This window comes from Ruditapes philippinarum, unplaced genomic scaffold (assembly GCF_026571515.1).
Source record: "Ruditapes philippinarum isolate M1 unplaced genomic scaffold, ASM2657151v2 ctg6376_1_1_1_1, whole genome shotgun sequence".
NCBI lineage: Eukaryota > Metazoa > Mollusca > Bivalvia > Venerida > Veneridae > Ruditapes > Ruditapes philippinarum.
This window is the reverse complement of record NW_026856252.1, coordinates 1,190-25,226: the sequence shown is the minus strand read 5'-3', so window position 1 is coordinate 25,226 and position 24,037 is coordinate 1,190. Positions and strand designations below refer to the sequence as shown.

Sequence of the window (24,037 nt, the reverse complement as noted above, 5' to 3'; positions counted from 1 at the left end):
AAAAGCTCTAAATCATTCATGATTTAAAATTCTAAGAAAAAAAGAATTTTTTTTCTCTTTGTGAAATTTATGGTCTTAAAAAAAAAAAAACATAAAAATTTTTCCAAAAAGCCGTATGTCAAAATTTTAATACATTTGAAATTGTTTTTTTAAATACTGGGTTTAAAATATAATGACAGAATCAGATATTCAAAATATTTTTGCCCCAATTATTCTGCAAAAAGATTGCCAATACTATTGTTAGAAAGCTGATGGATCAGATGTTATGCCATTATTAATGCATTAATGTATAATGATGTGCTCTTTTGACAATTTCTCTTTTATTTTGGAGCAAAAGTGATTGATTCAGATAATTATCAAAATTTAAACGCATGACCAAATGCTCTTTGACCGAGTACAAAAACCTTTACCTCCTGTCTCCTTGGCCTACTTTCCTGAAACAGTGAACATCTAAAAACAAGGGCAAAGCCTAATTAAAGCAAATTCTCTAAGGTTTGCAATATAGGCTAAAAAGAACCACTGTTTATAACTGATTATGAGCTCTATAAAAAGAGAATTTTTTCAAAAACTCATAGCCTCCAGGGTAATCAGACACATCATTCACAAGTGAAAACTTCTAAATATTTCTAGATCAAAGAAAGTGCAAATCAGTTATAAATCTGTTATAATTGATAAAAGAGATCGCCTGTTACAGAAAAAGTACACCTATTTCTAAACTAATTATGATCTTTCTATTTCAGAAATCAAAGCCATGAATTGCCCCCATCTGTTACAAAGTAAACAACTTAATATTGACAAGTTCAGACAAAACTGTCATAAGTCATTGAAATAAAGGCTATAAGCAGTTAAACAATGTTGGTGGTATTTTGATACAAAATAGATTAATTCCTCTAAAAACATCAAAAAATGCTTGAGGGGTGGGACCCCCTAGTCACCTTGACACACATACATAACTTCCTATAAGAATTAAGTACAAAAATATTTTTAGCCTCAGTGACCTTGCCCTTGACCCAGTTGTTGCATGTAACCAATGGTAGAGGATTATTAAGATTGGCTTATCAAATATCTATGACATTTTTCAATAAATGAAGGTATGTCACTAAGAGAAACATTTAATAGAATTAGGCAAGAGGAAACATGCATTGCTTAAAAATTACCATTACCTGATGCATTTAATCTAATACATAATACATAAAAGGATATAATTAATTTGTCTGATTTATAATGTGTTGCATGCCTTAACAAAGAAATAATGCTGGTAGACTGGGCAAAGTCTGTTAATTAACAGTTGTAAGTACATATTGAGCAGCGCCTGAAGTTGTAGACAGTGCAATATCTGCAGTTGTATAGTTTCACACAACTTTTGCAGTGATATATTAATATGTTATGTCTGCAGATCTTAACAAATAAGGCTTCTTTTTTTCTTTCTTTCTTTCTTTCTTTCTTTCTTTCTTTCTTTTTGTGTGTTTGGTTTTATGTTGCACCAACACAGAATAGGTCATATGGCGACTTTTCCTACTTTACTGGTGGAGGAAGACTTCAGGTACCCTTTCGTGCATTAATAAAGCACAAACTGGCACCTGAGTGAAAACACCAATGTTCCATAAGCTTGAAGATAGCTTCCTCACATGACAGAATCCAAAGTCCGTCAGGAATTGAACCCACAGCGGTGAGGGGTGAGTGATTTGAAGTCAACAACCATAACCACTCAGCCATGGACGCCCCAACATGGCATCTAGTAAACATTATAGGACAACACTGTAGGGATTATCTATATAATAAAGGAAACATAAAAAATTCCATTACAGACACAAAAATTCTCTTTAAATAAAACACTTGTTCTTCACATTTAGTTTCTTTCACAAGAGGATAATTTTCATACAAATTTTTATTGTCACTTTCACATTTTCTTGTTGATTTTTTCAGCCCAAATTGTGTTAACAGAAGCGTTTAACCGCTTTTCGTTTTTGGGGTCTTTTTGCACAATAATGTAAAAAGATTATTCTGGGAAGCAGAGAACGTCAATGATCTAAAATTTTAATTATTCTCGAAAACGGAGAGCTCCAATTAAATGATCTGAAATTTTCACACAAGCTACTGGTACACACCTTCATCAAATGGTACATGATTCTTGCAAACATTATTTTCAGTCTAGTCATGGTTATTTCCAGTCCTGTCATGCCAGAAAACCTTGGTTAGAGTCCCTCTGGCATATATATTTTTAAAATGGCTTACATCAATAAATATTACATGTTACCACTTATTTTCAATGGACTATATGCCGGTATTACCAATGTCTACTTTACTTTACAACCAAAACCAAATAAAATATTTCCAAATAAATTTAAATTTAAATCTAAGCATCAGGAAATAAAATTGCCTTTAAATGGAAAAATGGACAGAAATTTTTTCACATTTTTTTATTTTATCCCAGTCCATTTTGGTTCGGAACTCCCTTACTTTTTTGAAGTATTATTATTTAGGTAAATCCCGACCTTGATTAAAAACTTTAAATTTTTAGTTAATCTCTTCCTTAGACAATTAAAAAAGTTCAATTAAAACTTTAATCACTTTTTTTTCAATTCATTAATAACCCCTTCAAGTCTATGTTCCCAAAACTTTACCTTTTTAAGTTCAAATTCCTGGTATTAAATTTTAAAGACAGTACTAATTGTAATATGGGGAATCAAAGCTTGCCCCCAAATAGTGCAAGTAAAAGGCGGCAAACATTTTTAGCTACAAGCCTAATTTCTTTGCCTTATTCTTAGAAATGCCTTATAAAGAATAAAATGAAAGAGCACTGTGTTCTGGCTGAAGTTTCACTTAATGATTTTCAAACCCGTGATCATATCTAATACTAGGCTACTCAGTGACTTAAATGATTTAGCTCTCGGCCCTGAATAAAGTATGAATAAAGTATCATTTATGATAAACAAGCCCTGGATATGGCATAATGAAAACATAATGCTTATTTTGCAGTTTCACTCTCAAGCTGTTAAGATTTTTGATAAACTTGTTAAATGATTTTCACATGCAACAGAAGCAAAACCCATAATGAACATCTGTGCATTTGACTTGTGGCTTTTGTTTGTTCCTTTAAACACATTAATGTAAACTTTCATCAATATTTTATCTGATAGAAGTTTTAAAGATGGCAAACAGTTTGAAAGAAAGTGCGACGATTAAGTTTATCAGGTAGACATTATAATTTTTTCCATGTAATGCAGTCAATACCTCACATAAAGCTTTTCCCTGCATGTTGTTCTCTTTACTTTCCTTGCATTTTCCTATTTGTAATATCAGAAAATATAGATTTTCATTGTCCCAATTTTAAAATTTTCAAATGTAATTTAAATAACTTTTTCAAATTTTAAAAGCCCCTGACCTCATTACAATATCGTTAGTAAATTTCATATTTCATGAAAATCAACAATTCTTCCAAACGGTTACTAAATACTGTTATTTAAATTAAGAAACATTCAATATTCTTAACATAATATATTGTTTTACACTTTGAAAACTTTAAATGACTTGATAAAGGACCAAAAGTTTTTTACAAATGATTTATAATGCAAATCTAATCTATTCCTTGATTGGTCCATATTCAAAGTTACATAAGGGCATGACCATTTTATTCATACGGGTTGGTCCAAACTTTCAAGCAGGGCAAGTCCATTTTATTCATATGGGTTGGTCAAAATTCAATGCAGGACAAATTCACTTTATTCATATATATTGGTCCAAATTTGGAAGCAGGGCAAGACCATATTATTCATATGGATTGGTCCAAACTTAAAAGCAGGGCAAGTTCATTTATTCATATGGGTTGGTCCAAATTTTAAAGCAGGGCAAGTCCATTTATTCATATGGGTTGGTCCAAATTTTAAAGCAGGGCAAGTTCATTTTATTCATATGTATTGGTCCAAATTTGGAAGCAGGGCAAGACCATTTTAGAAGGCCGCATTGTAAATAAGATGTTGCAATCTGTATATGTCTTAATGTGTTACCTTCGGTAAATAAAGTTATTATTATTATTATTATTATTATTATTTTATTCATAAGTATTGGTCCAAATTTGGAAGCTTATTCATATGTATTGGTCCAAATTTGGAAGCAGGACAAATCCATTTTATTCATATGTATTGGTCCAAATTTGGAAGCAGGGCAAGACCATTTTATTCATATGGATTGGTCCAAATTCAATGCAGGGAAAATTCATTTAATAGGTTCATTAATGTATTTTATGATGTATTAGGTGAAGAGGACCACTTTGTGCTTGTATGATATACGTGTTGATCGTCTACAAATATGGACATATCGTATCCTAGATTGATGTGAACATTATAACGTATCATACCCTGCGGTGATCTGACCGAGGTCAACACATATTGTTTGATAGTCTATGATGATTCGGCTGAAAGAAGTCAGCAATTCATATAAATATGTCTGAAAAGTACCATCGATACTTCATACGCAGACATTGACAAATGTTTCGGCAGTTATTTTGCTCCAAACAAACACAAAGAATCAATCCCAGCAAGATCCCCTAGGCGCATTTGAATATTTTATCTAATAACAAGAAAAGGCAAAGTATATTACAGCAAATTGTACCATCAAATCATAGTATGAATTCATTGAATATTTCCTTAAAAAAGCAGTATAGATATATTTCGTGTGACAAGAAAAATGCCATTTTCACAACCTGTTACATAATAATTTCCCTCCAATCAATTTCATGACAAATATTTAATTAAAATATCCCTGTTTTATATCAAACTACTTGGGTGTTTTATTTCTCTTGAATTAAACCTAGTGAAGTAACAACCTTGTGTAAAATAGCAAGAAAACCATGTGTTGATATTGTGCCCGTATACTCGCCACTAGTTGCCCAAAATTGGACAAGGCCTCAAGAAGATAAGTAGACATTTTATACTTTGGAGGATAATGCAAGATACAAAAAGATGCCAAAATTCCAAACTCTTATGGTTGTTTAGAGTGCTAAGTGTTTACGCACTCATACACAGGACCTCGATTGAAAGTCTAATCTGCAACACTTGTAAATTACTTCAGTTGGCCAGCCTGGGAATCGGACCAACAATGTCAAAATTACAAGTATCACGCTCTAACCGCCTAAGCTATGCTGTTTGGCAAGAGAACCATGAAAGCTTACCTTTACCTCAATTCCAGGTGAGCTAAAAACATAAAGGATAATGCCCCCTGCCCAAACAAAGTCATTTAATTACAGCTGTGCATCTAACTTCAGGCAAAGTGTCCTGACAAACTATTTGTACAATATGTTATGTTTTCTGTTTCTAACACAGAGGTAAAAGTAATAAAACTGTTTTTGAATGATTCTATCACAGATAGCAAAGATTACTTTTTTTTATATCCTGAAGCTATAACATTTATGAGGCTATATGACATAAAAGGCAATGACGTATAACAGAATCAGAAATTCCTTATATAACTTGTTGGATTTTTTATCTTTTAAATTTTCTTTTGCAAACCATCTTAAAATAAGAAGAACTTGCTCTTGTACTTTAATTAACAAAGAAAAAATAAATTTTGCCCTTTTAATTATTAATTACTTTAGTTATACACTATAAAGTAATGTAGGGTTTTTTTTTTAATATAAAATGTAATTTCTATTTCTTTTCTTTTTTTTTGTAACTCTTAAGAAAACCAGAGAGAACAGAGAACATAGCTGGACAATGTTTTCTATACTACTGTAAGGGGCAGTAACTCTTTATAAATCATCAAAGCAAATTAAAGACCCTGACAGATCAGAATATACATTAATTCATTCAAGGAAGCTGTGACCTTTGAGTGTTAGATCTTTTTTTGAACAAACACTGAATTTGATAAGTATTTACACAAATAAGAGATTAATGTAATGTGATAAAAAAATCTGACTAATAATAGTAAATCATTATTCACTATTCATTTTTTTTCCAAATTATCAAGATTTATTCCCCTTCATTAACTAAACAACTGGAAATTAATTATAAGTAAGATATAACACAAAATTTTCCTTTCATATTACACTTCAAGATTTACATACAAATATTTACATTTCGAATTTGGTATAAAATCATGTCTATCATTTTGGACAGAAAACATTAGGACAGAAACATTTTGGCACCCTGAGATCCCAGAAAGGAGCAGATGATAAGTGATATAAAACAAATACATTATTTTTACCTGGAGTAAGATCAAACAGCAAAATGATAAGTTATCAAAAATTGACGAAAATGTGTTCCTTTAATTGCTTTTTCATGAAAATAAAGGGGCATACTTGCCAGTAAATAATTCGCATTAAAACATTTTGAACTAAAATTAAACCATTTACTTAAAGTAAGATAGTTACAAACCCAATTTCCGGAATAACCCAAGCATTACCAATTGTTACACTAATTCTTTTGCTGTGCACTTATTTAACTTTCTTGAACCAAAATTCCTCTGTTGTACCCTTGTTCCTTTTGCTGTATCTTTATTGTACCTTAATCCCTTTGGCTATTCCAAATTCATTTGCTGTACCCTTATTCCTTTGCTGTACCCTAATTACTTTTCTGTACCCCTTTTTCTTTGCTGTACATTTATTACTTTTCTGTACCCTTAGTCCTTTGCTGTACCCTTATTACTTTCCTGTGCCCTTATTCCTTTGTTGTACCCTAATTTCTTTGTTGTACACTAATAATATTCCTTTGCGGTACCCAAATAACTTTTCTGTACCCTTAGTCCTTTGTTGTGCCCTAATTACTTTTTGTACCCTTAAACCTTTGCTGTTCCCAAATTACTTTTCTGTACCCTTATTCCTTTGCTGTACTCTAATCACTTTTCTGTACCCTTATTTCTTTGCTGTACCCTAATAACTTTTCTGTAACCTTCTTTCTTTGCTGTACCCTATTCACTTTTCTGTATCCTTAGTCCTTTTCTGAACCCTTAGTCCTTTTCTGTTCCCAAATTAATTTTTATCTGTACCCTTATTCCTTTGCTGTACCCTATTTTCTTATCTGTGCCCTTAGTCCTTTGCTGTTCCCAAATTACTTTTCTGTACCCTTAGTCCTTTGTTGTACCCTATTTACTTTTCTGTACCCTTACTCCTTTGCTGTTCCCTAATTGATCTTTGTTGTAACCTAATTCCTTTATTGTACCAATTTATTCCTTTGTGGTGCCCTTAAATTCCTTTGAATGTATGTAATTGAATTAACTTTTATATTGTATCTTGCTATGAATTAATAAGCATTCATTTTTGTCACAAAAATATTCATAATAAAATATGAGTAACATATATCTTTGACCTATCAAAATATGGTTCTATTGAGATTGAAGAGAACTGCACAGATATCACATGTTACCTAGGATGATTCAATTTTGGTGGCATATCAGCACCACTGCTGTCATTCAAAAAGTTAATTAAATCAAATAAAACCTGACTATCAAACAAGATTCAAACATTCAGAACTTAAGTAATTAAAACGGAAATCTTCAAGGCTTATTTTGGCACAAACTACCTTAAGAATGTATGTAGTTTTTGTGCTCTTGTTATGAAGTCATTTAGTCTTTTATTGTCATTTAACACTTAAACAATAGCATATTTTGAAATCATTCACAAACATGGAAATCTTCCAGGACTTCTCATTTGAAACCCTGTACACCTGGGACTTTGTTTTAGATCATCAAATTCCTCATAAAATTCCTCATAAAATTCCAACTATGCTGGAACAATCAAAATGGTAAAATTCCCCACACTAGAAATTAGCTTATTATTCCTTGGCAAAACAATAGAGGCAGGTTAACACCTCACAATTCTTTCAATTGCACCCCTCTCTCTTTCAAATATAAGAGAGGCTATGTGGCGTAGGTTTATAAAGGAAAAAAGGAATGGCACGAAAATAAAGCATTTAAACATTTTTTTTCCACATTTTTTTTTTCAGTTTATGCCTGCTAGAAGCAAATGATTTTATACACGTGACCCAAGTGAACAGGATAACCCTGCGCATCGATGTACTGCAAAATCATTATTACTCGTGGGGCACTAATTTCGTGATTTTTGTGGATAGGTCAATCTACGAATTTAAGATCAAACAAAATTTTATTTTGTCTGCTGTAAGATTATTTTGCATCCTTTTATTTTTACATTTTACCTTTTGGAAAAAATGAACAGTCCACAAATTCTAGTACCCACGAAAATGTTGTATGTGACAAAAACACGAAATTTCATGCCCACGAAATTAAGTGAATTCACAGTATATTGGAAAATGAAGAAAAACAGGGCAGTTACGGAACAGAACCGCAATTAACAATTTGTTTACAGTAACTGAATACATGTATCCATAAAACGGATGTCACCAAGGCTAACAGTCAAATAAAAAATAATAACAAAATTTGAAATTTTTGACATTTCACAAGTCCTTAAATTTCAATCATTGCTCACTGTGGCACAAATTGTGACTACGAAAAAAAATCAAACAACAAGCAAACAACATTTTAAAAATAACTGGATATCCTTTCGACGGCCATAGCGTAATAAAACGTACCGAAAAATCGACTTCTCAAAAGCCAGGCGCTATAGTCATAAGAAGGCTACAACGTAATAAACCGGTATAAAATTTTAGCTTCCTGAATGCCACTACTGTTTGTCGTAGGAAGGCCACCAAAATTTAGTTTTAAATGACTAAATTCTTGAAGTTTACCTTTCATTTATTTCATTCTGTTAAATGTTGTTCAAATAAAAACACCAAATATGTTAATTGTATAGTGCCCTTATTGACTGATATAGTAAATGTTTAGATATACAGTACACTTTTTAATTAATGTGGTAATCAAATCGATATCCAAATTAATTGAAGAAAATCTTCTAAATGGTATAGTATTTTAAAATGCATTTATTGATACATCAAACGAGTTTCTGTAAGCAGTTCTCTTATTTGAAACAAAAATGAGTTGAACTTACAAAATTCAAGTTGAAAAGCATAGTATCAATCACCCTTCCTGAGAAAAATTGATTTTCATTGATTTTCAATAATTACGTTTTAAAACGTTGTGGACGTTTTACTCAACATGGTATTCTAATGGGCTATATAGGTAAATAACGTAAAATTTGCCGTTTTAAAACGTTCAGAACTTGTTTTAAAAAACAAGGATTGTGAGTCTGTTTATTGCAGTTGAACGTAATATTAACAGTTTTATACGGTATGGCTTTGTTGTTTATCGTTACATAATGCAGTGGAACAGCCATAGCGTAATATTTCGATTTTCATAAACACATTAAAAAAACCAGAATGTACGAAAACGAGGTTTTTACGGGGTTGCATGAAACAAAATTCAAGTTTTATGCTGATTTACACTATGGTTTCTAGAAAGGTATATTTTTGATACGTTTAACTACGGTATGGACGTCTGTCGAAATATAAGACTGGCTTTCATAAATGTAAAAATTCGATACGTTTTCTTACGCTTTGGCCGTCCTTTGGGTATAGCGGATGGCCGTCGAAAGGATATCAAAATACTGAATGTTTTGAAGCATGTATAATCATTTATTCATGATGATCTCAGATGATGTTTTGCAAGGCATCTAAATTTAATGAAATGTTCAAAGCAATATTATAAATTAATGTTACGAAAATTATAATTCAATGTAACAACTCCATCCCATAATGCAGCTTTCATTACACTTCCCACTGATACACTACAGCCTCATTATAACGCTCATGTTGGGGTCCAATGTCTCACCACCGCGTTCTAACGAGGCTCTCATTAGAACGCTCATTGCGAAATTACTGCATTACCCCACGGTGACCGCCTATATATATAACGCTGACGATTATTACTTACTGTTCAATGAATATCAACATTTTCTTTTTCTAAAACAATTCAATGATGTAAACATATATTATATTCACAATAATACTAATTATATTTAAAAGAAACAAAAAACTTTCGAAAGAAAAACATAAATCATGAATGTAGTGTAAACAGTTAGCCATTACTGTAATGGTGTTTGATTAACTAGGGGACACAACTAAAGCTGGACTGTAAATTACACTGTAATTTACAGTCCAGCTTTAGTTGTGTCCCCTAGTTAATCAAACGCCATTTACTTCCTGTCTCGGCCATTTATTTACAGTGCAGGATTTTAAATTGATTTTGGGCTTGTGTGGGTAAATATTTAATTCAGGTTTACATGTCACAGATATGTGTGTGAATTTTAGTTTCTTTATATTCACTACCGGTTGCCCATGTCACAGTTATGATATGAATTTGAGATTTTGGAAACAATTTGATGCCTGACTGATGGACAGGAAAAAAAACAAGAGCGGATAAACGCTAACCTGGGCATGTTTTTCACACCTTTGGCGCTCATAAATGTCCTAATTACAATTGTTTATTGTACTAGACTGTCAAATTGTACAAGCGTTATAGCGCGCTATAAATCTAGATCTACTTAAAAAAAAATTTGGGGGGGATTTTTTTTTAGGGGGGAGCCAAGGTCTATGACCCCTTTACTGAGATTAGCATTATAACGGGGAGCGATATATCGAGGCTACAGTGTACTACTTATACATAATACAGATCTATTGTCAAGCCTGTTTAAGGCTATGTACTAGTGCAGAAATATTTTTGATTCACATCAACAATGGTATCATGTGTTGCCATTAAAAGTTGCTTTTTTTCTCCAATGGTTTTTAAAAGGTGTCACATTTCATTGTTAAATTTAAAAAAATATTTATGTGAGAATCCAGTTCAACTTGAACACTATAATTATTACTATTGCAAAAAACCTATGGTATTTTACATCTTGAACACTATTTATATTGGCAATTCAAACTATTAAATTTTACAACTTGTGTACTTTACCTATATCGTCATATAAATATAACACTTCTCTTATTTCCATATAACTTCAACAGGTCAATTGCAGCATTTTTATCTATATTGCCATATAAGTATGGACCATCAATATTAATCTATAATGCCATATAACTTAAGGACCAGCAATTTTTTCTTATAATAATTATTGAATGTGTTTTTTATATTGCTTTTAATTTATGGCAGCGTTCTAGAAACAACTGATCAAATTCAACAAGAAAAACTATTATAAATAATCTCAGATTTTCCTGCCATTATCCATTGTAAAATTATGCATTTCTTTTCATTTAGTGATATTTTGATTAATGTATAATGAAATCCTTTACAATTTTTAAGTGAAGCATTTCAATCTGAAGATGGTATTCTAAGCTGTGTTTTAAGCAAATCCCCAGACTGACTGACAGAACAATAAATCTAATGTTTTTTTATGAATTCTTAAGATTTTTTCTCAAAATTAAATTTCAAAACCATAGTTCTGCTTTCTTTGACTAAGCCCCCAACAATTAAAAGCACATATTCTCAATGGTAAAAGTCTTGCGATTTCAACAGCAAACAATTTTTTTTAAGTCTACTCTACCACAAAAGACCCCTCAATCAGTATTAAGTGAAATGATCTTAAACTGTACTATTAAATGCCACTTGAACATCACAACAAAATATCTATAAAAGACTATCCTCTCTTATTGCCCTCCATCATTATCTCCTCCAGTTTCCACATGTCAATCAAACTCTGAAGAACTGTTAATAACTTACCTTATGTTTCGAAAAAAGAAAAGTTTTTCTAAGTACTTAACTCTCCTAGAAATGATAAGTCAAAATAAACCACTCTTCATAATTCAAAAGTTCCAAATATTTCAAGATCAAAGTGAGTGTAAGGCTGTTAAAATATCTGTTATAATTGTTTAAGATGAAAGGTGAACCTATTTCAAAACTAATCATATAATTTTTTATCTATTTTCAAAATCAAAGCCACAACAAAGTTCCCATTGATTAAAATATATACAACTTATTGACATGTTTTGATATATTGCTGGAAATGATTAATGGCATTTCTACAGTTTGGAAATAAACTAGTTTTACAGTTTAATAAAATTTGAGTCTGCTTAAAGATAATGAAAAGATGAAGTCTACATAACTACTAATCGTGTCCAATTTATCAAGACAGAAGAACAAAGTTATAGCTTTAATGATAATTATTATACATCAAAATTTATACTGGCAAAAACAAATATGAAGCTTACAACAGCTTATTTTAATCCCAAGAACAAAATAGCACATTAAAACTTTTTTACAATGGCAAAAGAACAAAGTTTAGAATTTATTTATAATAATCTATAACAATTTCTTTACAACTGCAAAAAAATAAAGCTAAAACTTATATAACAGTTTATCTTGCCTATAAAATTTATAATGGCAAAGACAAAGTTGAGGTTTAATTAAAACTCATTATAAAAACCTTTTACAATGGCAAAAGAACAAAGTTGAGACTAATTATAATGGCCTATAATAAGTCCTTAACAATGGCAAAAGAACAAAGTTGAGACTAATCATAATGGCCTATATTAACTTCTTTACAATAGCAAAGAGTAGAACATTAAGTTAAGACTAATGATAATGTCCTATAATAACTCCTTTACAATGGCAAAAGAACAAAGTTGAGACTAATGATAATGTCCTATAATAAATCCTTTACAAACAAAGATGAGACTAACTTTAATGGCCTATAATGACATCCTTACAATGGCAAAAGAACAAAGTTAAAACTTATATTGCAGCTTATCATGTCTCTAAAATTTATTATGGTAATGAAAAGAAACAAATTTGAATCTTATTATAATGGCCTATTATAACTCCTTTACAATGGCGAAAGAACAAAAATGAGCCTTGAACTATTGTAACTCCTTTACAATGGCAAATGAACAATGCTGAAGCTTGAAGCAGTTTATTCAAATCCATTCACTATGGCAAAAGAACAAAGTTAAAACTTATATTGCAGCTTATCATGTCTCTAAAATTTATTATGGTAATGAAAAGAAACAAAGTTGAATCTTAATATAATGGCCTATTATAACTCCTTTACAATGGTGAAAGAACAAAAATGAGCCTTGAACTATTGTAACTCCTTTACAATGGCAAATGAACAATGCTGAAGCTTGAAGCAGTTTATTCAAATCCATTCACAATGGCAAAAGAACAAAGTTAAAGCTTTTTATTATGACCTATGTAATGAGTCCTTACAAAATGGCAAAAGAATGGCAAAGTTAAAGCTTTTAACACTTATCAAAACAATTAAGAATAACAAATGAAGGAAGTTTAAGCTGTAAAAAGCTTATCAAAACAGTTAAACAATGGCAAATGGACAAAGCTGGATATATAACAGCTTATCTTATATTGACTTTAATATCAAAAAATCAATTTTTGTTGACCTAATTTTGTTTTATACACCATATATATATTTCAAAAAGAAGTTTAATTTGCACTTCAATGTACTTCAGCAATTGTCAAAGTTTCTAAACCTGAATGTCAATTAATTAATTCAAACAAACAGTGTCCATTAAATCTTATTGCATTTCATATTGTTTATTGTGACCTTCTATTTAAGTATATTAATAATTTCCCCATACAAACCTTAGTTGGCTTTTTTTTTCTTGAAATTTAGTATAATATAGCTAAAAACCAGAACCTATTCTCTAATAAATTCATTTTAATGGCTAATCATACTTTTGTTTTTATACATTTTCCTTCAAACTATGCACTCTAAGAGAGAATTATGAATAATATCAGAGAATTATGACTAATATCCACAGAAAATGGCAAATCTGTAATCTAATTACATATTTGTATATTAAAAGATTTATTTAAATTGGTGGTTGTTATAAGAGTGGTTGTGGGATTATTCTAAAAGACATAATCAAATTGCTCTAACTTATTTGCATAGTCAGCACAATTTGTAACTATGCAAGAAAATAAACAGTTCTTGCACTTGCTTTTTCCTTTTTAACAATTCTTGCATTTGCCTTTAAAAAATTCATGCAATTGCCTTAAGTTGCTTTTAAACTATTCTTGCAATTGCCTTTACTTGCTTTTAAACAATTCTTGCATTTGCCTTTACTTGCTTTTAAACAATTCTTGCTTTGCCTTTAGTTGCTTTTAAACTATTCTTGCATTTGCCTTTACTTGCTTTTAAACAATTCTTGCATTTGCCTTTTAAACAATTCATGTATTTGCCTTTTAAACAATTCTTGCATTTGCCTTTTATACAATTCTTGCATTTGCCTTTTAAACAATTCATGCATTTGCCTTTTAAACAATTTCTTACATTTGCCTTTTAAATAATTCTTGCATTTGCCTTTAAACAATTTGCATTTGCCTTTACACAATTCTTGCATTTGCCTTTACACAATTCTTGCATTTGCCTTTTTTAAAGAAAAGAAAAGGGGATTATATCAGCCAACTGGTAAAAGGCCACTTCTTGTTGCCTTTCTGCTGTTTGTCTGAATGTCACTGAACAAACTAAAGCAAAAAGTTATGAACTTATTATTTAGCAAATGGTCGAAGAAATGTTTCTAAAAACTATCAAACAAGCCAACTGGAAAATCAAATCAATCATAAAAATTAAGTGTCTGTTGCAAAATGATCCAACAAGATGTTCAAAGATGAGCAAACAAAACACCCATATTTCATTTTTAGAACAATTAATTGTACAATTGATAAAGATGGCATCTTTTGCTTTTGTTTTTTATATTGTTCAAGGTCCAGAAATACATTACCATGTAATGTGAATGTAATGTAAATTTTGTTTTTGTTAACTTGTTTAGGTATCAATAAATTAATGTGTTTTGTTTTTTAAAAGGAGAAAAGCAACACATGTTTTGTTTAGGAAAATTACTTTTATGGGGTTTTTTAACCTGGTCGTTGCACACTTTTCTAACTTTCATGCATTGACAATTCAAACCATGTTTCAGAGGAAAAAAATATAATGCTATGTAACTACAAAAGTCCTAAAATAAAGGATGAAAATTTAGCTTTCTGAAATTGTCGCAATTATGAGTGTCCTGATTGCTAATGTCTAAGTAGCTATGCAGTGTTCCTGACCGTAGCTATGCAGTGTCCCTGGCATGGTAGCTATGAAGTGTCTCAGAAGCTATGCAAAGTCCCTGACCTGGTAGCTATGCAGTGTTCCAGAAGCTATGCAGTGTCCCGGACCCAGTAGCTTTGCAGTGTCCCTGTAGGCTATGCAGTGTCCCGGTAGGCTATACAGTGTCCCAGGAGCAGTACTTGACTGCTATGTGAGAACTAATGAACTCTGATTGCAGTGCCTGTAACCTGAGGACTCTGAGTGAGTCTGTGTGCTCTGAGGGCACTGACTGACCTATGACCTTGGTACTTAAAATACTTAAAATATCAAAATTAATATTATCATTAAATTTGGGGAACCTTTGCTAAGCTCAGTTTAGAAAAGATTAAAGCTCAATAGTTATGTAACTACAATCAAGTAAATTCCAGACATCATTCTAGTTATGAATTATTATCCCATCATTCTTTTCTTAATATTAAATTTGTTTTGTGTGAAAAAAAAATCTCATGCATGCCAACAATTTGTGCAAAACGTAATTGGCGACACAGGCTGATTCATTACATTTTCATCTTATTTGAGACACAAAGATGAATAGCTATTTTCCACTCTTTTTTTCTTCGTCAAAATTTAAAGACAAGTTTCATTATTGTGATTTATGGCTAAAAAATTAAATAATGTGTTCTCTGGAATTTGTGGCATTACAGAGGAACCTCCATGATCCCATCTTTAAGTTAGATATAAAACATTTGCAATCTTTTCTGAAAGGCGACTGGGAAATATAACCCTCTTTCTTCCGGAAATACTCTCTTTTCTGAAAGATGTTTCTTAAGCAATCTCTTCTATACTTGTGTAAATACTCTCCTTTTTTTCACAAAAAAATACTCCCTTTCTTTAGGAAATGGTCTTCTTTTTCAAAACTTCTATCTGCTCTAAACTCTCTTTCTTGTGGACATACCCTTCTTTGCAAAAATACTAAATGCTCATTCTTTTTGGAAACTGCTCTCTTGTCTGGAAAATACTCTTACTTCTGGAAATATTCTCTAGAAAATACTCCCCCTTCTGAGAAATACTTTCTTTTCTATAAGTACTGCTCTAAACCTATTTCTCCTCTTAGCATATATACATTTATATGTTTTTCATTTACTCTCTTGTCTGAGACAGATTTTTTGTTTTTTTTTGTGGGGGGGGGGGGGGATACTTTTTTTCTTTCTTTTTTTATTTACCTATTTTTCTTATTTTCTTATTATTTTTTTTTTCAGGAAAAAGTCTATTTTCCAAGAAATTCTTTCTTGTCTTAGACATAACATCTATTCCCTTTTCCAGGGAAATATTATCATTTCGTATTATCACACTCTACATTCTAAACTGAGGCTCTAATTTGACTATAGGCTAGCTTAATTTTAGTAATTCAACCCCAAAATTGATAATGGACAGTCCCAAATAGGGAAACTGGGCAAATCCATTGTTGATTCCAAGGAATTCAGAAGGTTACAAGTGAATTATTGACTAGAACTCCGCGAGTCAGATGTGTTGCCTTGTAAACAGTATAGCTGCCATTTGCCACCAGTTAAAGTAACCCCTATTTGTCACCTTTTTAAAGGCAACACAACAAAGGCCAATAACTAAAAAAATCAGATGTGCAGAGTACCGGTTTTTGTGCACTCACTTCAGGTCATTGAAAGAGGCATGTCTACAATGTTTGGAGTCAATCAGACTTATAGTGACTAAGTTATGCTCCAGACAAGCCAAACGGGACGCTGCTGCTGCCGCTGACAAAAGTAACCCCTAAATGTCGCCTTGAAGGCGACATAAAAACATCGTCACTTTCACACTGATTGCCCTTATCTAGTCTAAAAAGTATGTGACGTCTATTAGTGTCTGAAAGGCCAATCATCTTTTATTATCGGAACATCGTTTTTCAATTTAAGCTGTAAAGTACATAATAAAAACACTGAATAGCCATCTTGGGAAGCTACTAGCTGTCACATCTTGTGAATTTGACACTGATGACAACAACAAAGTTATAGATGGCATTAAGGTTAATTAATTTTCCAAAGTTAATTAAACTGTCAACTATGAATTAATTAATTTCCAAAGGTAATAAATTCACAAAGTAACAGTTGACAATGAGTTTATCATTTTCAAAAATTAATTAATTTCTTTTTTTTTTTTTTTTTTTTTTTTGTTTTGGGTTTTTACGTCACATCGACACAGTATAGGTCATATCGCGACGTTCCAGCTTTACTGGTGGAGGAAGACCTCAGGTGCCCTTCCGTGCATTATTTGAGGCACAAACGGGCACCTGAGTAGAACCACCGACGTTCCGTAAGCTAGCTGGATAGCTTCCTCACATGAAAGAATCCAAAGTCCCTGTCGGGATTCGAACCCACAGCGGTGAATTAATTTCTTAAGAATAACTATAATTAATAAAGTTAATTAATAACCTTAAAGGGACTCCACGTTTTTTTGTCATGACAGGACTGGAAATAGTTTTTCGAGAAATTTGAGGGGTTTCAATTAATTTAAACAGCTATTATTATAGTGTCTGGTCAGAATGCAAGGACACAGAGGCTGACCTGGCTTGAGATGTTTTTTTCATTTTTTAGGGTTGGATTTTGAGTAACATTAAAGCACGATTATAATAGCTTGACTTTTTCTTTTTTTCTTTGAAATAGAAGGAAAAAAAGAAAATATTTGTGGGCGAGAAGATATCTTGGCTATCACAATGCTTTTAATAAATTCAATTACAGTGCCATACAACCTGATTCACACTCCACATATTACCACAATTTGATTACAAACATTACCATATTATTTTATATGAAATAATGTACCATGGGAGTTTACTGGCCCAAATAGCTAAATAAATTATATTCTGAGTATAATTTTTGCTCCTACTTTCCTATTAGAGAATGTCCATTAAAAATTTCTAACAGTGTCTGATTCCTAACCTTTGCGGTGCTAAATTTGTCCATAAAAATTGCTTGCTGTTATTTATGTGAGATTTTGTTTCGGGGAGGGGTATTAATATGGTAACAACAAAAGGTCTTTTTGGACTTCATGGCTGTGTAGATTGATGTGGCTTTATTATTGACGGTAGTGCTGTCATACCAGTCATATTCACCACTTATGTTTACAATGGCTTGACAATAGAATGATGGCAACAATGGCATAGGATGATTTCCACATACTATTAATTACCTCCCCTTGCCACCATTTTGGCAGTCATTCCCAATGTATCATATGCTTAAGATAAGATGAAATTCTCTCATAACTCTATCATTTTCTCTCATAATTCTATCATTTTCCTGACATATGATAAAAAATCTTTTACATATTGGTGCTTTAATAATATGTATAAAAAAAATTGACTTTTCATGTAAATCAACTTTTTTTATTGATTTTTTATATTTTTGGCTTGCAGCCACGGCTGCAAGCCATTTCATTTGGAAAACTTGTTCCGGTTAGGTGGTTTCCTGCTTACATCTGTTGGTGCATGATTGAACGGGAAACCAGCTGCAATCGTGCCAATCGCAACTTTTCGGCCTTTTCCGTCACACTTCAGATTAATGATAATAGCCGATGTAGTTCCGATTGCAATCGTGACAATTCGGGCGATTCCGTCATACTGCGGAATCAGACGAAGTAATATTACGGAAATCTAAGCTATTTTAGTTACTTCGGTAATCCCAGTTTGTTTATATAAATAGGATTTCTATTTTTACTTGATTTATCGGTTTAAACCGTAATAAATTATAAAAGAAATTGTTCCGTTTCAATTGTTTTTCAAGACGCAAAAGTTAGTTTCTTTTATAATTGTTTTTTGTCTGTATTAGTTTTATACAATAGAGAATGGTGACTGTAGTAGTATTCCATCTTCAAAGGGTGGTCCTGCTTACCAAATCACGCATGATCGAGTTATATTTAGATCTACTGAACGCAATTCAACTTCTTGGTGAGGTAATCTAAAAATAGCCCATGCATATCATTAACCTTACCATGTGCTGATCTACAGATAGCGCATCGTCTATTTGTGATCGTGTAACATAGTTGATACATGCTTATTAATTGGTACCACGTAACGAAGTATTTTAGTGCATTTACTTGTCTATAAAGCAAAGGAATGATTTCGCTGCGAAAAAAGGGGAAATGAAATGTGCACACTTGTTTTCCTTCAGTATCACGTTAGTATTTTTACGATTGATCATTTTCTTTATTAGTTTTATACAATAGAGAATAGATTTCAAATCGTTTTGACAAAAAATATTCGGTTTTCCAAAAAAAAAAAAAACCAACTAAATAAACCCTTTAATTATGATATACAAATACCGTAATTAAAAAAAAATGTGATAATAAATTGAAACCAAAAAAAAAAAACAATTTTAAAGGGTTGGGATGAAGGCACAACTGTGCAAGCCTTTCCTTTTAAAAGGAAACTTTATTTTAAATTATATTACATAGAATATTGACACGAAAAATGGCTGCCACTTTTGGCAAGGGAGGTAAATATTGTAAAACTGGAGAACTATCTATAGCCACTTATTTGTTGACTGGCTTAAATGTTTCATATTGAATTGGCAGGCACACATGACAATCTATTTTCATCATTAAAGCATTCAGAGGACATAAAGCACAATGCTCATACATTGTGATAATATATATTGCCAAATGAATTTCCGTCTTCATGAAAGCCATTTTGGTTGTTGGCGTATTATGACGGGGATATTATTGTCTGACTCTCTGATAGTAAAGAGACCACATCTGGGTAGGAAAATATTTACTGTCAACATTTTGTAAGTGGTGAAAAATTATTTTCTTACTGATTGGATTAAATACAATTTAATGTCAGTCATATATATATTTAGAAGCCTAGAATTTGGCAATTACTTTTCATTGGTTGTGACAGCATTTACTAGCAATTCTTTCAAGTGGTTACTATATAATATTATGCACAAGACGTTGTTCTTTTATGAGGTTAAATGTTTTTTGTAGCTTTTGTCTGGGAATTGCTGATTTCCAAAATGTTTACAAACAAAGATCACATTTTTAGACTTTAGCCTGTAGGCAGCAGCAAAATCAGTACAGTCGGGTATTACATTTTTTTTTTTTAAATATTTCCCTTAACTGATCAATAGTTATGTCTGGATTGAAAGATTGAACAAGTCAATTTATGATATTCAGCATGGTAAGGGATACTTGTATCCACTTAAAGCAACAAGGACCGACCCCTAAGCTTTGTCCCTGTCACCAATGTCTGCCTTTCTAGGTTTAAGCCCTATTCGGGTCACACATCATTGTTTTTCTCATATGACATATGGTACTGCAAGAACTAGTCTTGTTTCACAATCAAGCTTCAATACAATATGTTTAAACTGCACTTTACAAAGTCTGTAAGCATTTAATATTATGCAAAATGAAATCAAATTTTTTGCTGGAGGCGTCAGATGCCAAACAAAATGTACTTTTAATGTACCAGCAGGATCTTTACATACAGACTACAATCACCAATTCACTAAATCTATTAGGACTTTTATCAAACTTGATGCAGTATTACGTTAAGTAACTTTGACAAAATTAAACAAAAATTGACATCTGAAGGATAGTATTACATGTAATTTTCAAACAAATTCCGAGAATTCTGTTCGCATGAGACTTTCAAATAACAAGAAATAACAGCCAAACTTAGCAAAACAGTGATACAATGTAAATCTCAAATCTTTCCTTTTTTTTACATCTAATAAAGCTGATGTCTCTTGCAGATGACATGTGCTTGGTCTTCAAAAACATTTTTAAATTCATGTTATTTATAACGTAGGAGTACCAAACACTCGAGAAAATGTTACAGCACTCGTACTTCCTCTTTGATCATAAAATGAATTTTCCGAAAATAAACGCTGACAATGGCGAAGATCTTAACGTCAAAAGTCATGATATTCAAGGACAATCGATGATGACAAAATGCAATATTCCAAATATGACAGAAGGCAATATATAGATAATTTAGACGCCCCTCGGGACTGCCATGAAAGATCTTTTTACAGTTTTCTAATTAAGGTATATAGGATTATCATGTTATATATGTTTCTGATATAGCATGACGTACATTCTCGCGTTCAAAACAAACATACAAACTTCAGTATTGCCCGCTATAATTTTGTTCCTATCGCCCCCTGGGAGACTGTAATGATTTCCCAGGACTACCATCAATCAGACTATTGGTACCCCTCAACAGAAACCAAGAGACAATTCTCTTAGATCAACTCTTCAGATGATGTTTAAATGTCAACTTCTTTGTACTCATCAATGGACAAAATAGCGCCATTTTTTTTATTGTTTTTGGTGACATTTTCAAAGTTGTAGAAACAGAAGTTAATGCTGTTATAATAAAACAAATAGAACCACATCTGTGACACTGCTGCAACAATAAAACAGAACACAAAGCTTGCAGGTCATATATTTAGGATACATCACTTAAAGGTTGATGGTGAATTCATCAGCAGAATAGGATTGTCTTTAGTTGGATACTGTTTCTGTATTTTCCCTTTACCTTTCTGCACACCAGACCATGTGTTAGAATAGAATATATATATCAACCTTGTGTGCTTTGTGGTATGATATTGCATGGTATCACAGTTCAGATGTTGAATTGGATCACACAGGCCTTATGATTGAGGGCTTACGTGATTATTTTACTGTGCATTTGATCTTTATACAGTAATATACCACAATGCACTCACAATCACAAAATTAGCTTCCTTAATATAGCATTTTGGCCAATTTTAAACACATGAAATATAGCATTTGGAGATTTAAAACACTTTCCTACTTTCAAAATGTATTATTTCAAACCATTGAGAAACAATATTGTCATATTAAACCTTTCATTTGTATTTAAGTTTTCTCTCTTTTATGCTGTACACAGGGAAAATTCCTGAGGTTGATCCACAGAGCAAAATACTCACAAACTGAAAGAACCCTTTACTAAAGATAATATTCACAATTGGAATTGATCTCTATGCACTTGTGAATAACTCTAATAAATACAGATTTAAATTGTTCTTCTATTTCACTTTACTCATATATAGACATATAAACAATTGCTTCAGTCTGAAACATTGAAACATCATTTCAAACAAGGTCAGAACTTCTTTAAATTCTCTTTAAGTACACATTTAAGAACATTTAAGCATTTGATTGACTTAAGTTTTACGCCAAAGAATTTTCATTCATCATGGATCTACAAGTTTTTGCATGTAGATCCACTATATAGTCTATGTTTCATGCTGTTGAAAAGAGCAGCCCATATAATATGGCACTCCATTTTAATATTACACCTCCCTCTGAGGTTTCAATTCTCATTTCAAACATGTGAGTAAAAGTAAATAAATGTCAGGTAAATTTCTTGCTAAGATAAAACACCAGTGGCCTTGAGAAAATGAGTATGAAGGACTTCTTTAAGTCCCATATACCACATGTCCTTAGAACTGGGCCATTGCTTATGGTAATTCCAAAAGTTCAAAGAAATAGACAACTCCCTAACAGTACAGGGATGTGAAAAAAATATAAAATTTAGAAGTGTATGCTTAAATTGTTTATAATCAATATACTCTTGATTTTATTTGGTTGCAAAAATATTAGCTTAGTAAGTGCACCAAAAAATTAATTAAAATGGATAGGATGAACTTTATTTATATACCTGTGTATAGGTAAATAATAATTGCTGCTGTAAATGGCCGGAAAACTGAAAGTAACTGGAAACCTTGAACTACCTTTTTTAAGTGTGTGTGTGTGTGTATAATTATACATGTAAATATATACTTTTGTCTTTTCCAGTGATTGGTTTTTCACATCCCTGTCACCTATATATATTAATTCTACCACTTACCTCTAATAGATGTGCTGTGACTGGTCGCCATAAAATTTCCACTCTCGACAAGTTCACTAAACCAGTCTCCAGTAACTTAGCAACAGCAAACAATGATGGTTCCTGTAAGACACAACAAATATATTTATTTCTGGTAATAATTATGTTTTGTTAAGACAATGTTACAATTCTCCTAGGGAAAGCTATTTTGAGCAATTTTAGGTGTTTCACTGCAATTCAAACCAGTGTTGACATTTGATTTTTTAATCAATTTAATATATTTAACTGATGTGTCCTCTGGAAAAAAAAAGCTAGACAATTAACCAGTAACTTAATTATTTTTGTTTTTTTTCCTTATCATTAAATCTTTTTCTTTTTTTTTTCCTTTTTCTTAAACATCTCCTGACAACAATAAACTGTTTATGGTAATTTTTGGTACCTTAGGTTAAAAAAAATGTTTGGAAAAAAAAATTAATATTCAAAAAAACATACCTAATCTTTTATCTGACAAGAGAATCACTTGACTAAATAAATGTTTTAAAATGTTGTTTTATACTAAATATAGACTTATGTTTTGCTTTATTTAACTATTATACTAAAGTATTAATTTTTAATTTCAGAAATTGATTCTTTACTTTTTGTGATTTGTTATGGTGAATCTTTGGGGGATTATTTTGTACGTATATTAAATTCATCTATTCCAAGCCTTTTCTTTAAAAGCCTCATTTCTCTATTATTATGTTCAACTAAATCTTATTTTAAAAAACACACTACTGTTATAATAGTTTAATCCTTTTAATTTAACTCCAGAATTTGTGTAATGGATTTGCCCAGCTTTTAATTTGGGACAGTACATTCAAAGTTTTAAGGGAAAATTGGCTGCCAATGCCATGTAGAGCCTGATTGGACTACATATGCAGGTTAGCCTGGATTAATACTGGTGGCAAAGACTGTAGCACTTCTGGGTCAAGCAGACTAAGGGTTATATTGACACTGATATGACACTTGGATAACAGAAGAAGTTAAAATAATTTTTTATATATTCCTCGATTCCTTGGAAATTCTTGGAAATCTCATTCCCACAGCCTTTAGGCTTATTTAGATCTACTTAAAATCTATACAAAAACAGAAACAAAAACAAGAAAAGCAGTCAAATGAATAGATAGTAGTGCTATTTTTAACCTTGATGACTTTGACCCAGCTGACCTGAGGTTCACCCAAAA

At 31.7% G+C, this 24,037-nt stretch overlaps 1 long non-coding RNA gene across 1 annotated transcript in view; it reads right to left on the bottom strand.

Annotated features, from left to right (window-relative positions):
• Positions 1-23,054, bottom strand: part of LOC132745968 (uncharacterized) — a 98,889-nt gene extending 75,835 nt beyond the window's left edge. The window contains exon 1 of the long non-coding RNA XR_009627926.1: positions 22,836-23,054. This is a non-coding gene — a long non-coding RNA (uncharacterized LOC132745968). The remainder of the gene's footprint in view (positions 1-22,835) is intronic.
• Between the last annotated feature and the right edge of the window lie 983 nt (positions 23,055-24,037).